We start from the raw sequence: 14393 nt of genomic DNA, 5'->3' as shown, positions 1-14393 counted from the left end.
TACACATAAACATTCACTACATACGCACACACACACATACCAACTCAACACAAACACACAAACATTATTATCTATCCTGATGCCTAGTCACTTTACCCTGCCTTCATGTACATATCTACCTGAAATACTTTGTACCTCTGCACATTAATCTGGTACTGGTACTCCCTTTTTTACAAGGTTTAAAAGGTTTCTTTCTCCATATGATATGGTAAATACTGTATATCCAATGCAAAAAATCTACATTTAAATGGTATTAATATTAATAAAAAAATATTTCTGTTAATTCCCATATATTTCTGTTAATTCCCACAGAAAGTTTCCACCTCTGAATAATCCCCAAAATGTGCAACCTTAATTATTGGTCACATACAAATATTTAGCAGTTGTTATTGCAGGTCTGGCTAAATGCGTGTTTTCCTAGCTCCACCAGTGCAATAATATTTGACCGTGTGCCAAATATGAATTGATTTGCGTTGATATGGTACTAGGAAAGCTCTAATGCCAAACCTAATATGCCTAGCATAATCTGTAGGCTAAACTGATCACAATATAATATGATTAAAAGGCCTGAAACATTTAGCAACATAAGGAACATACCATTTTTGGTTTCAATTCATGTAGGCTAATAGAATAGTTCTGTATGTGACACTGTGTTCTGAGGACCACCAAGCTGTTCCAAAATCCAGTGATCCACAATATCGGGGACATCTGTTTCAGTGCAGGTTTTGCACTCCTATGAGAATTGTGTTATGTGTCCTTAATTAAATATTTCTAGCAGTTCCAGCCACATTGCAGAACGAACCTCGGGGGGGAGAGTATGGGCAGTTCATGTCCTCACTCAGAGCAAAGGGTTCATGTTTTTCAAACTCCACATGTCACCTGTAGCCGTTTATGCAAAAATATTATGGATTCTTGTAAGAGGGTTCACTTTGGGATACCTTTTTAACTCATTACACAACACAATGTGCGTGTGTGTTTTGTCCTGTCCTCTCATCCTCCCTCTCAGGAGCAGCCACAGTGGTCCACCACCATAGACGGTATCTTCTCATAAATGATCTGCTCCATGCGGTTGAAGTAGAGCATGTTGATGGAGGACATCTTAGTTGGAGTACAACAGGGCCCTGTGGTACCCCGGGCGCTAGCCTTGTTCACCAGGTGAGTGTGGGGGTACTTCTGGAGGTGCATGTACTCACACTCCCCAGAACAGTAGTTGGCCTTGTAGCGTTTGGGGGCAATGATCCAGTCCCAGCCAAAGGCCTCAAAGTCGACGGTGAGGGGGTAGCGGCAACACAGCGTCTCTGAGGACTCCTAATCACAGTCCAGGGCTGAGTCCCTCTGGGAACGCTTTAGGTTCTCCGATATCTTCACCTCCATGAAGGGTTGCTGTGAATTGAATGTCAATAAGAAGGAAATCCAAAACAAAACAGCACTGCGAACATCTGGTGGCATAACTCTGATGGAATGAAATCTCCTCTGTGGATTGATTTATGTTTATACATGGTTATTAATATTAATATATTTTATTAAACCTTGTAACCAACATATTATGATGCCTAAAGGCAAAACCACATTCCAAATCATTAAGATATAATTACATTAATACACTGTGGGCCTGTACTTACCAGTCCCTCTTCTCCCAACTCTGCTACTGTGACAGCTAAGTCCTGCCTTTTCGAATCATAAACTTTGATCTCGAGACCATAATGAGTTTCGGGCTGACGAAGCCAGGTTTTGAGTAATTGATTGATGTCTAGGATCCGTATGCGCGAGTTCCCCTCAGTGGTTGCTTTTATGCGGGAGATTTGCAAGAAGACAGTTGTGACGGTGTCAGCCGGCCGCAGGTGCACCCAAAGTTGTGCATGTAAAATGTTGTTAGGTCGAATCTTCGGACTGAGATTGAAGAAACAACATGATGGTATTCCGTCTTGTTGTGACATTGGTCCAGCTAAAAAGATAAGAGTTAGAATAAGTCCCAGTTTTGACCATTTGGAACCCAATTACGCACTCCACACTGGTGAATTTACGCACAGACTTTTCTGGTTCCATGGCGCATGGCAGGCATAAACTACCCACTTTGGTATGAGAAAATAAGTAATTACTTACGTGTTGCCATGGATATGATCGTTTCAGTTGGGGCACGCTCCTCATCCTCCACACGATGCTCATACTGGTCTGTAAATTGTGAAAGGATGGGAGCTTTTGGTAAGAGCTGCCTGATCATTTCTCCGCTGATGTTTGGAGCCTGCTCGAGCCTCAGAATGCTGAGAATTTGGGATCTGATGTTGTGGAGTCTCATTAGTCTGTTCTGTTCTCTGAACTCGCAGGTTGAGCATTGCTGTACTTCTCCATCCACTGTTGTTACGTTGGCTTGGTGCCTTGTGGTTTCATTCACCCCCATGGTGGTGCCAAGTGCACCTATGAGTGTAAAGCATAAATTGCATCCTGTCACTTTGTTTTATAATCTCCCCTTTTATGATTCTGATTGGCTGCATTAGAGATGAATGTTTTGATTCGGTTTTAAAGAGATAGACTGTTTTAAAATGCTATAGTACATGCTTCCAGTAATTGGCCTATGTTTCCATCCTATTGGCAACAGATTTCATGGGAATATTGTAGAATCCACATAAAGAAAATATTATTTTCCACCTGAGGTGTGTTTCCACCAAAATGACTTGTTGTGAATACAAATCAGTGCCTGATGACATAGTGCACACAAAATGTACGGCTACTTTTTCACGCACGTTTTTTTATGTACAGAATAAAAATCTAAAGTCCATTGTGGTTCCATCTCATTTTCAACTCTATCGTAATTTTGTCACAAAAACTGTTGCATTTAATAGCAAATGTTCTGTGGTGATTTTAGCATGGAAATCTTGTTGGGGCAAAAAAAAAAAAAAATGTAGGATGCATGCCAGCAAAGCTACTACACAATACTAAACCATTCATTAATTGCACTATAATGGTGACAAACGGTCCCCACAAACTGATAGGGGCTGCATAAATCTGTCCTAACAGCAGTCCCAACATCTTATCACTGCTACACCTGGCTATCAGCGGAGCCTTGTCTGGCAGCAGAACAGTTCATTCAGCCTCATTTACTGCCTTTAAAAAAAGCATCACTGATATGGCTGACTTGCTTAAACAAATGTGGATTTCTAATGACAATTGAGATGTACAAACTATGGCATGACAAGTGGATTAGAGGTAATCCATAATTTCGATTAAAACATTAATGAGCGAGCTAGGATGGACGTAGTCCATATAACTATTTGTTTAGCACTTTTAAAATGTACAGCGACAGAATTCAGAACATGAGCCGTTCTTACAGTATTCTCCCTGTACACCAAGTCAGAACCGTAGAATAAATAATGAAAGCTCTGACAATATTGGATGATTACATTTGTCAAGTACAGGTTATAGGCTACATGTGTACCACCAAGTCAGAACATTAGGTGAAATTAAGAGGTAAAAATACACCAAATTATTAGGGTGAGGCACATGGGCTACTAACATTTTACTACACAACATACACTTAGTATTACTTTCTTAGCTACAGTATACATACAGTTGAAGTCGTTAGTTAATTAACATACACTTAGGTTGGAGTGCAGTCATTAAAACTCGTAGAAGAAGAAGGACCATCACACACCATATCATCGCGTTAGTCCAAGTTTACTTTAATATGATGGTTATTATATCAATATTTGCACATAAAGGCGTTTCCACCGACATTTATCGCATTATTAATTTGACTGACACAAAAAGATCCCACCATGCGATCGAACAAATGATCTGTCGGGATTTATAAAATTGTCCCGAAAATTCCTGTTTCCATCACAGCTGTCATTATCATTTTTTTAAACGCATGACTGCACTCGCATAAAACTGTGGATGGAAAAGTGATTAGTGTTGGTGTTTACCGAGGCATGATGCAGCGTTCATGTATTAGCCGGAACAAGGAAACTCGGAAGTTGTAGTTATACACGTGTCGTGTTCAATCAGTTAGCAAGTCAGACATTCCCTAGTTTCGACTAGCATGTGAATGCTGCATAAAACCTGGGAAAATACTGATGAAATTCCCAGATGGAATTTTAAACACAGATTGGATAATACTTATTTCCACATGCAGGTTTCACTGCCTTCCAGACTGTTGCCCTTGTGATTTTTGTAGCCTACATTTTAACAGAGAAGTCTGTTCTCTGTGATTTAAGGTAAGGCAATACATTTTTTTTATAGCAGTGGTGTTACAGCCTTTTATAGCAACACTTCACAAAGGAGAGGGAAATTATGTTTAAACTTCATGCATATTAATTACCTGACGCATGAAACAAGTCACAGCCGAGCTATGGAAACATGAAATGCTCGTAAAATTGTATAAATGTCGACCAGACAATTTGTTCGTTCGACATGGTGGGATCTTTTTTTGTGAGTCAAATTAATTATGTGAGAAATAATCTTTATGCACAAAAAGGCTATTGATATAGTTAATAACCATCATATCGAAGTAAATTTGTAGTCATGATATGTTGTGTGTCCTCACACTACAACTTGGGAAAGCATACAGTTTATTAGGCTACAGGTTAAATACATTATGATGAACATCACAGGGTGAGGGTCTGAATGTGCAAGGTGATGAACTTGACGTAACTTTCCAATGAATACCGAGAGTCTTATTTTGGTGACATGATGATCGATGCCATGGCTGCTGTTTGACAAATAAAATAATACCGCTCTTATCCATAACAATCTCTGTCACACCCTGATCTGTATCACATGTCCTTGTGATTGTCTCCTCCCCCCTCCACGGGTCATCCATCTTCCCCATTATCCCCTGTGTATTCATACCTGTGTTCTCTGTTTGTCTGTAGCCAGTTTGGCTTGTTTGTCAAGTCAACCAGAATTTTTTTGTATCCGGTCCTGCTTTTCCCCAGCCTCTCTTTTCTCGTCCTCCTGGTTTAGACCTTTGCCTGTCCTGACCCTGAGCCTGCCCGCCTGACCCCTCTGCCTGACCCTGACCCTGAGCCTGCCAGCTGTCGTGGACCTTTGCCCCACCTCTGGATTACCGACCTCTGCCTGACCTGACCCTGAGCCTGCCTGCCGCTCTGTACCTTTGCCCCTGTTGCTGTAATATACATTGTTTCTTCGACACTGTCTGCATCTGGGTCTTACCTTTGTCCTGATAATCTCATAATGTTGGTTGCCTACCCGCACTGTGTCTGCGAGCTGTTGGCTAGAGCACATGTGCCAAAACCAGAGTGGGCACATTTGCTATATAAAGCTACCGCAGCAGTTTTTGTGACAAAACCATCAGTAGAGTTGAAAATGCGATGGAAACCCATTTCATTTGTATTTTTCTTTCTGTAAATGGGAATTAACTTCAAAGTGATTAAAAAAATGTACACTACGTCATAAGCACAGCCTTCTATCCACAAAAAGTATGTTTGTTGGAAACACATCCCTAAGGGGAAATGCATATATTGTTTTGTGCAGATTATATAATATTTTCTTGATAATCTGTCGCAAATTGGATGGAAACCTAGCTACTGTTTGGAAATGGGGCAGAACTGTTGTGTTGAGATGGAGATAATGGGGCAGGGAGGACAACAAGCTGCTACATGCCAGACATATTAAGGCGAATTATTATTCATGTTGTAGTCCGGTTCCTGTTTTGATCAGAGACATACAGTTGAAGTCGGAAGTTGACATACACTTAGGTTGGTGTCAAGCCCTGGCCTTAGTTATCTTTGTTTTCTTTATTGTTTTGGTTAGGTCAGGGTGTGACATGGGGGATTTGTGTTTTGTCTGGTCTAGGGGTTTTGCATGTTTATGGGGTGTTCCCTAGTCTAGGTGTTTATGTAAGTCTATGGTTGCCTAGATTGGTTCTCAATTAGAGGCAGGTGTTTATCGTTGTCTCTGATTGGGAACCATATTTAGGCAGCCATGTTCTTTGGGTATTTTGTGGGTGATTGTCTTCTGTTTTTGTGTCTATGCACCAGATAGGACTGTTTTTGTTTTCACATTTGTTATTTTGTATTGTTCACGTTTATTGTCGTTATTAAATATGTTGAAACCTAACCACGCTGCATTTTGGTCCTCCTCTCCTTCCCAGGAAGAAAACCGTTAGAGTTGGAGTAGTTAAAACTTGTTTTTCAACCACTCCACAAATGTCTTGTTCACAAACTATAGTTTTGGCAAGTTGGTTAGGACATCTAATTTGTGCATGACACAAGCAATTTTTCCAGCAATTGTTTACAGACAGGTTATTTCACTTATAACTCACTGTATCACAATTCCAGTGGGTCAGAAGTTTACATGTGCTAAGTTGACTGGGCCTTTAAACAATTTGGTCAATTCCAGAAAATGATGTCATGGCTTTAGAAGCTTCTAATAGGCAAAATTACATAATTTGAGTGAATTGGAGGTGTAGCCTACCTTCAAACTTAGTGCCTCTTTGTTTGACATCATGGGAAAATCAAAAGAATTCAGCCAAGACCTCAGCAAAAATATTGAGGACCTCCACAAGTCTGTTTCATCCTTGGGAGCAATTTCCAAATGCCTGAAGGTACCACGTTCATCTGTACAAACAATAGTATGCTAATATCAACACCATGGGACCACTCATCCGTCATACCGCTCAGGAAGGAGACACATTCTGTCTCCTAGAGATGAATGTTCTTTGGTGTGAAAAGTGCAAATCAATCCCAGAACAACAGCAAAGGAACTTGTGAAGATTCTGGAGGTAACAGGTACAAAAGTATATATATCCACAGTAAAACAAGTCCTATATCGACACAACCTGAAAGGCCGCTCAGCAACGAAGAAGCCACTGCTCATAAACCGCCATAAAAAAAGCCAGACTACGGTTTGCAACTGCACATGGGGACAAAGATCGTACTTTGGAGAAATGTCCTCTGGTCTGATGAGACAAAAATAGAACTGTTTGGCCATAATGACCATCGTTATGTTTGGAGGCCATCACAAAGCGCTGACCTCAATTCTATAGAACATTTGTGGGCAGAACTGAAAAAGTGTGTGCGAGCAAGGAGGCCCACAAACCTGACTCAGTTATACCAGCTCTGTCAGGAGGAATGAAACAAAATTCACCCAACTTATTGTGGGAAGCTTGTTGAAGGCTTCCCGAAACGTTTGACCTAAGTTAAACAATTAAAGGCAATTGCTACCAAATACTAATTGAGTGTATGTAAACTTCTGAACCACTGGGAATATGATGAAAGAAATAAAAGCTGAAATAAATAATTCTTCCTACTATTATTCTGACATTTCACATTCTTAAAATAAAGTGTTGATCCTAACTGACCTAAAACAGATCATTTTTACTAGGATTAAATGTCAGGAATTGTGAAAAACTGAGCTTTAATGTATTTGGCTAAGGTGTATGTAAACTTCTGACTTCAACTGTACATTTTCATAATACCTTTACTGTTATTGCTCACTGGTCTAGAAGGCCCAGTGGTGCCAGCTGAAACTACTGGACCCTAAATACCAGGAGCAGGTCCTTCCCCTTGGACATCAGACGATACCTCAGCAAGTGGATTGAGAGCGTTGACTGGTAAGCAAGCAGGGACGAAGACTGCAGAGTGGCTGCTGTAAAATGGATATACAAAGATCTATTCTATTTGACTTACTATACTCTACTCTGTTCTATTATATCAGTATTTTATTGTATTTCATCTCTTTCATCCAATTTTAATTATCCTGTGAATCCATATCTAGGGATAATGTTGCTGTTCTGATATTGATATACAGTATGTCAATGATCCAATCCATAGGGATAATGTGGCTGTTGAAGAATCGCTGGCCACTGTCCGCTTCCACGATCTCCTAGCCCAGCTTGATGACCAACACAGCCGCTTCGACCCTGGAGAAAGACCTCCTGCGACAACACAACATCCGCAAGTTCAAAGGAAACCTCCAGGTGTAGTATGAGCTCAGGCCTTTACTGCCAATGGTCTTCCATTCTTTATTGCTTGTACAGTCGTGGCCAAAAGTTTTGAGAATGACAAATATGAATTTTGCTGCCTCCGTTTGTATGATGGCAATTAGCATATACTGCAGAATGTTATGAAGAGTGATCAGATGAATTGCAATTAATTGCAAAGTCTCTCTTTGCCATGCAAATGAACTGAATCCCCCAAAACATTTCCACTGCATTTCAGCCCTGCCACAAAAGGACCTGCTGACATCATGTCAGTGATTCTCTCGTTAATAACACAGGTGTGAGTGTTGGAGATCACTCTGTCATGCTGATTGAGTTTGAATAACAGACTGGAAGCTTCAAAAGGTGGGTGGTGCTTTGAATCATTGTTCTTCCTCTGTCAATCATGGTTACCTGCAAGGAAACACATGCCGACATCATGGCTTTGCACAAAAAGGGCAAGGATATTGCTGCCAGTAAGATTGCACCTAAATCAACCATTTATCGGATCATCAAGAACTTCAAGGAGAGTGGTTCAATTGTTGTGAAAAAGGCTTCAGGGCGCCCAAGAAAGTCCAGCAAGCACCAGGACCATCTCCTGAAGTTGATTCAGTTGCGGGATCGGGGCACCACCAGTACAGAGCATGCTCAGGAATGGCAGCAGGCCATTTAACTGTGGAGTTAAATGAACAGTATTTTCTTCTCAGTCCGACAGAGAAAACACACAGACTAGCATTGGTTCTGGAGAAACAAAAGCTGGACAGCAAAGTCAAAGACATGAAAAACAAGGTTCAGGTGGAGTGATCGTTTCCATCATATACTAGATGTTGATTGTTTCCTGGTGGAACAGTTCCATCAGTGATTTACAGTACGTGTTCATGCATGTCAGGTTTTTCATCTATCTGATCCAGCACGTTTATCTCACTTGCTGGTGACATGACTTGGGAACACCTCTCGGAACCTGGGGCCTAAAGGGGAAGACTGGGTGAAAGCATGAGGAAGCTTTTTAGAGCTTTCATTTTTGTGGAAACCCCGCAGGAAAGTATCCGGGAGTCACGTGAAGAGAGAGTGGGAATTGTCAGGGTCTCAGACTTTGGTTTTCATGCATGTAAAATTATGCATAGCTTATCACTGTAATGTTTTATGTTTTGTTGTTGCTTTCCAAGTCTTGTGCTATTACTCTCTTAGGAACCAGAAGGGGGAAGTGGAGAAACTAAAAGCTGCTCCATCTGGCATAGAACGAGACAGCAGATTCAGCTAGAATGGCATTTTGTTGTGTGATGGTAGATGGAAATCACATTGTGTGATCATAGTACAGAGGCCATAAGTCTCTGAATTTGTAATCCTCGCAGTGAATGTTTGTTCATAGTTGGTTCCATTTGTTAGTTTGTTTAATTCATGTTTAATAATAATTTGTTCATTGTTTTATTCATGTTTTATTATCATTGTTGATCTGTTTATTAGTAATTTTCAAGTTTATATAAATTGAACATTAGGATGCTCTTGTTCAAGAGCAGGGACTGTTGGATTCGACATTTTGAACATTGAGATATTAAAGACATGATAGATCAGACGCATAAGTATATTAAGGAGTGAGATCTGAAGAAAGACAGAGTGGCCGTGGATTGTGCTGGGTGGATGGGAGGAGCTCAAAGGATTGATATAGGGAGACAGATGGACATCTGTGGACTAGCCGAAGGAGGGGTTGAGGTCAGGAGGTGAGGTCAGATCCCTTGAAGGGAGTAATAAGGGTTTAGTATCCCATTACTATTTTCCTGTAGAACCAAGATGTAAGGATTGGAGAGAAGGAGGAGTGTCTTAAGTGGGATATATATATATATCTGTGATGGGAGAAATGTTGAGTTGTCTGAATTACAGCTGTACAGACCCTTTGAGCAGAATTAAACTTGGTTAAAGCTACTCTAGAGTCTGTGAGTTACTTACTCTAAAAAATAAGAACCTAACCCTAGGAAGCAGATCAGAATATAAAGTCTCTGGAATAACTTCAAGACAAGAATTACTTTAAGGAAAATACTATTAAAAACAGAGGTGAGGTGTTTTATTCTCAATCTGTAATAGATCATCTATTTACAGGTCGGTGTTTCAAGTATAGTCAGTAAGTGAATGTTTTTCCTTCTCCCACTTTAGAACATGAAATGAACGGGCTGACACTGAAACAGCTGGAACATGAGGAACATGAGGGTTTTTCTTTATTTGTACTATTTTCTACATTGTAGTACAATAGTGAAGACATCAAAAATATGGAATCGTATTATCCCAAAAATATATTTTAGATTCTTCAAAGTAACCCCCCTTTGCCTTGATGACAGCTTTGCTCACTCTTGGCATTCTTTCAACTAGCTTCACAATGAATGTTTTTCCAACAGTCTTGAAGGAGTTCCCACATATGCTGAGCACTTGTTGGCTGGTTTTACTTCGCTCTGCAGTCCAACTCATCGCAAACCATCTCAATTGGGTTGAGGTGATTGTGGAGGCCAGGTCATCTGATGCAGCACTCCATCACTGCCCTTCTTGGTCAAATAGCCCTTACACAGCCTGGAGGTGTGTTTCAAATCAAATCAAACTGTATTTGTCACATGTGAAGAATACATTATAAGACCCATCAATGCATATGCCGAAGCACAGCATCTAGGAAACTCTCCCTAGAAGTCATAAGCCTAGGATTTAAACTAGGGAGGAACCATGCCATATCTCTGGGAGAGAGAGAGAGAGAGAGTTTACATACAGTACTCAGGTCTGACCTGGTAGGAAGTCAGAAAGTATACATTTTACCACATAATTATTACTAATTATAGAGCGGGTGCCACTGAGAGGACTGTGTTCATGGTCAGAATGAGAGATTGCATTCAATGTAAATGACATTTTTTAAATCTTTAGTACCGAAATGCATACATATTACACATTATTACTGAACAATCCTACATATACATGTTTTATAAGTAATTATTTTCTTAGAGAAAAGGGCATTGGGAATGATATATTGTAAACCACCACCACCATCCATGTCTAAATCCCCATTGTCAAGATGAACGGTTCAGTCACTGTCTCTTCCCCCATTAATCTCCAGCGCCTTCCAGGTTTCGTATGTTTTCTTTTCCATGATATATCAACCTTCTTGTCTTTAGGCCCATGTTCTGTCTTGAAGACAGAAGTGCCCATCGATGCAAATGTTCACGATGTTGGAAAAGAGTTTCCACACGTTTGATCATTTCAAGGACTTTTAAGTAATCTCCCCACCTAAAGCTAAAGACAGGCACAAAATAGTTGACCTCTGTGCAGACTTTTGAAGATACATACGAGCTAACTGATTTGCTGGCATTTAAACTATTGAATTCGGCACAACCTAAAATTGTCACTTTGGAGTCCGGACTATATGCCACTGAAGAGATTCTCATGGCTTTCAAATCACCTCGCCCGCAGACGTCCTCTTCCAATGCATACCCAGGCAGGGATGTTCCACGGAGGGCCTGTTCGATCTGACATAGAGCAAGTCTTATCTTAAGCCATTCTCTCATCCGCAACGCAGGAGAAAACATGTAAGGGTTTTCCTCCTCTTCATCTGAAGAGGTTCGGGCCAAAACGCAGCGTGGTAAGTGTCCATATCGTTTTTAATAACAAAAACACTGAACACTATGAAATACAAAAACAATAAATGAATACGTGAAATGACAAAACCGAAACAGTACCGTGTGGTGAAAAACACAGACACGGAAACAATCACCCACAAAACAACAGTGAAACCCAGGCTACCTAAGTATGATTCTCAATCAGAGACAACTAATGACACCTGCCTCTGATTGAGAACCATACTAGGCCGAACACAGAAAACCAACCTAGAAACACAAAACATAGAATGCTCACATCCTGACCAAATAAAACAAACAAATACCCCCCCTCCCAAGGTGTGGACTCCGGACGCAAAACCTGAATCTATAGGGGAGGATCTGGGTGGGCATCTGTCCTCTGTGGCGGCTCTGGCGCTGGACGTGGACCCCATTCCACCATAGTCTTAGTCCGCCTCTGTGGCCTCCTAGGAACGGCGACCCTTGCCGCCGACCCTGACCTGGGAACCCTAATAAATAGGACTGAGGGACATTTCCGGACTTAACAAACTCCTCCGGACTGAGGGGCAGCTCAGGACTGAGGGGAAGCTCAGGCTGGTTGACGGCTCTGGCAGCTTCTGGCTGACTGATGGCTCTGGTGGCTTCTGGCTGACTGACGGTTCTGGCGGCTTCTGGCTGACTGGCAGCTCCTGGCTGACTGGCGACTCCTGGCTGACTGGCGACTCCTGGCTGACTGGCGACTCCTGGCTGACTGGCGACTCTGGCGGCTCCTGGCTGACTGGTGACTCTGGCGACTCCTGGCTGACTGGCGACTCTGGCGGCTCCTGGCTGACTGGCGGCTCTGGACAGACTGGCGGCTCTGGCGGCTCAGGACAACTGGCGGCTCTGGCGGCTCAGGACAGACTGGCGGCTCTGGCGGCTCAGGACAGACGGGCGGCTCTGGACAAACGGGAGACTCTGGCGGCTCTGGACAGACGGGAGACTCTGGACAGACGGGTGGCTCTGGCCAGACAGGAGACTCTGGCGGCTCTGGACAGACGGGAGACTCTGGCGGCTCTGGACAGACTGGAGGCTCTGGACAGACTGGCGGCTCTGGCGGCTCAGGACAGACTGGCGGCTCAGGACAGACTGGCGGCTCTGGCGGCTCAGGACAGACGGGCGGCTCTGGACAAACGGGAGACTCTGGCGGCTCTGGACAGACGGGAGACTCTGGACAGACGGGAGACTCTGGCGGCTCTGGACAGACGGGTGGCTCTGGCCAGACAGGAGACTCTGGCGGCTCTGGACAGACTGGAGGCTCTGGACAGACTGGTGGCTCTGGCGGCTCAGGACAGACTGGCGGCTCAGGACAGACTGGCGGCTCTGGCGGCTCAGGACAGACTGGCGGCTCTGGCGGCTCAGGACAGACGGGCGGCTCAGGACAAACGGGAGACTCTGGCGGCTCTGGACAGACGGGAGACTCTGGCGGCTCTGGACAGACGGGAGGCTCTGGCCAGACGGGAGACTCTGGCGGCTCTGGACAGACGGGAGACTCTGGCGGCTCTGGACAGACTGGAGGCTCTGGCCAGACGGGATACTCTGGTGGCTCTGGCCAGACGGGAGACTCTAGCGGCTCTGGACAGACGGGAGACTCTAGCTGCTCTGAACAGACGGGAGCACCTGTAGGGAGGAGACAGAGAGACAGCCTGGTGCGTGGGGCTGCCACAGGACCCACCAGGCTGGGGAGACTTCCAGGAGGCTTGGTGTTAGGAGGAGGCACCTGAAGGACTGGGCTTGTAGGGGAGCACTGGAGCTCTGGTGCGCAGCCTTGGCACCACTCCCCCAGGCTGGATAACTACTCTAGCCCGGACCCTCCAGAGTGCAGGCACAGGTTGAACTGGGCTGTGGGTAAGCACTGGAGATCTAGTGCCTACTACGCGCACCTCTCCCTTAGGCTCCATTCCCACATTTGCCCGGCACGAGCGGAGCGCAGGCATAGGAGGCACTGCACCCTCCCAGCGCCCCCAGAGACACAGCACGCAGAGCCTGCGCAGGATACCCGGGCGCTACACTTGCATTAACATCTGCTAACCATGTGTATGTGACAAATAAAATTTGATTTGATTTGATACCCTGGACCGAAACGGCGTACCGGCGACCAGACATGCTGAGCAGGCACCATACGTCCTGGCTGGATGCCCACACTCGCATGACACTCTCGGGGGGCTGCCCTATAGCGCACCGGGCTATGGACACGTACTGGCGACACCGTGTGCTTAACCGCATAACACGGTGCCTGACCAGTAACGCGCTGTTTATAATAAGCACGAGGAGTTAGCTCAGGTCTGCTACCTGGCTTAGCCCCACTCCTCGTGTGCCACCCCCCAAAGAATTTGGGGGCTGCCTCTCGTACCTGTCTGCTGCGGTGCTGCCTCCTCATATCGCCGCCGCTCAGCTTTCGCTGCCTCCAGGTCTGCTTTGGGGCAGCGATATTCCCCAGCCTGTGCCCAGGGTCCTTCTCTGTTCAAAATCACTGCTGCTGCTTCCGCTGTCTGTTACCACGCCTCTTGGTCCTAGGTTGGTGGGTGATTCTGTCAGGGTTTTCCTCCTCTTCGTCTGAAGAGGAGGTGTAGGAGGGATCGGACCAAAACGCAGCGTGGTAAGTGTCCATATCGTTTTTTAATAACAAAAACACTGAACACTATGAAATACAAAAACAAAAAAAAACGAATACGTGAAATGACAAAGCCGAAACAGTACCGTGTGGTGAAAAACAGACACGGAAACAATCACCCACAAAACAACAGTGAAACCCAGGCTACCTAAGTATGATTCTCAATCAGAGACAACTAACGACACCTGCCTCAGAACCATACTAGGCCGAACACAGAAAA

General features: G+C 44.0%; 1 pseudogene; it reads right to left on the bottom strand.

Annotated features, from left to right (window-relative positions):
* Nucleotides 1-1002: 1002 nt before the first annotated feature.
* Nucleotides 1003-2441, bottom strand: LOC115129965 (growth/differentiation factor 8-like; annotated as a pseudogene).
* Nucleotides 2442-14393: the final 11952 nt, after the last annotated feature.

Source organism: Oncorhynchus nerka, linkage group LG5 (assembly GCF_034236695.1).
Source record: "Oncorhynchus nerka isolate Pitt River linkage group LG5, Oner_Uvic_2.0, whole genome shotgun sequence".
Classification (NCBI taxonomy): Eukaryota; Metazoa; Chordata; class Actinopteri; order Salmoniformes; family Salmonidae; genus Oncorhynchus; species Oncorhynchus nerka.
Note: the sequence above shows the minus strand (reverse complement) of the source record. Positions and strands in the feature narration are given on the sequence as shown.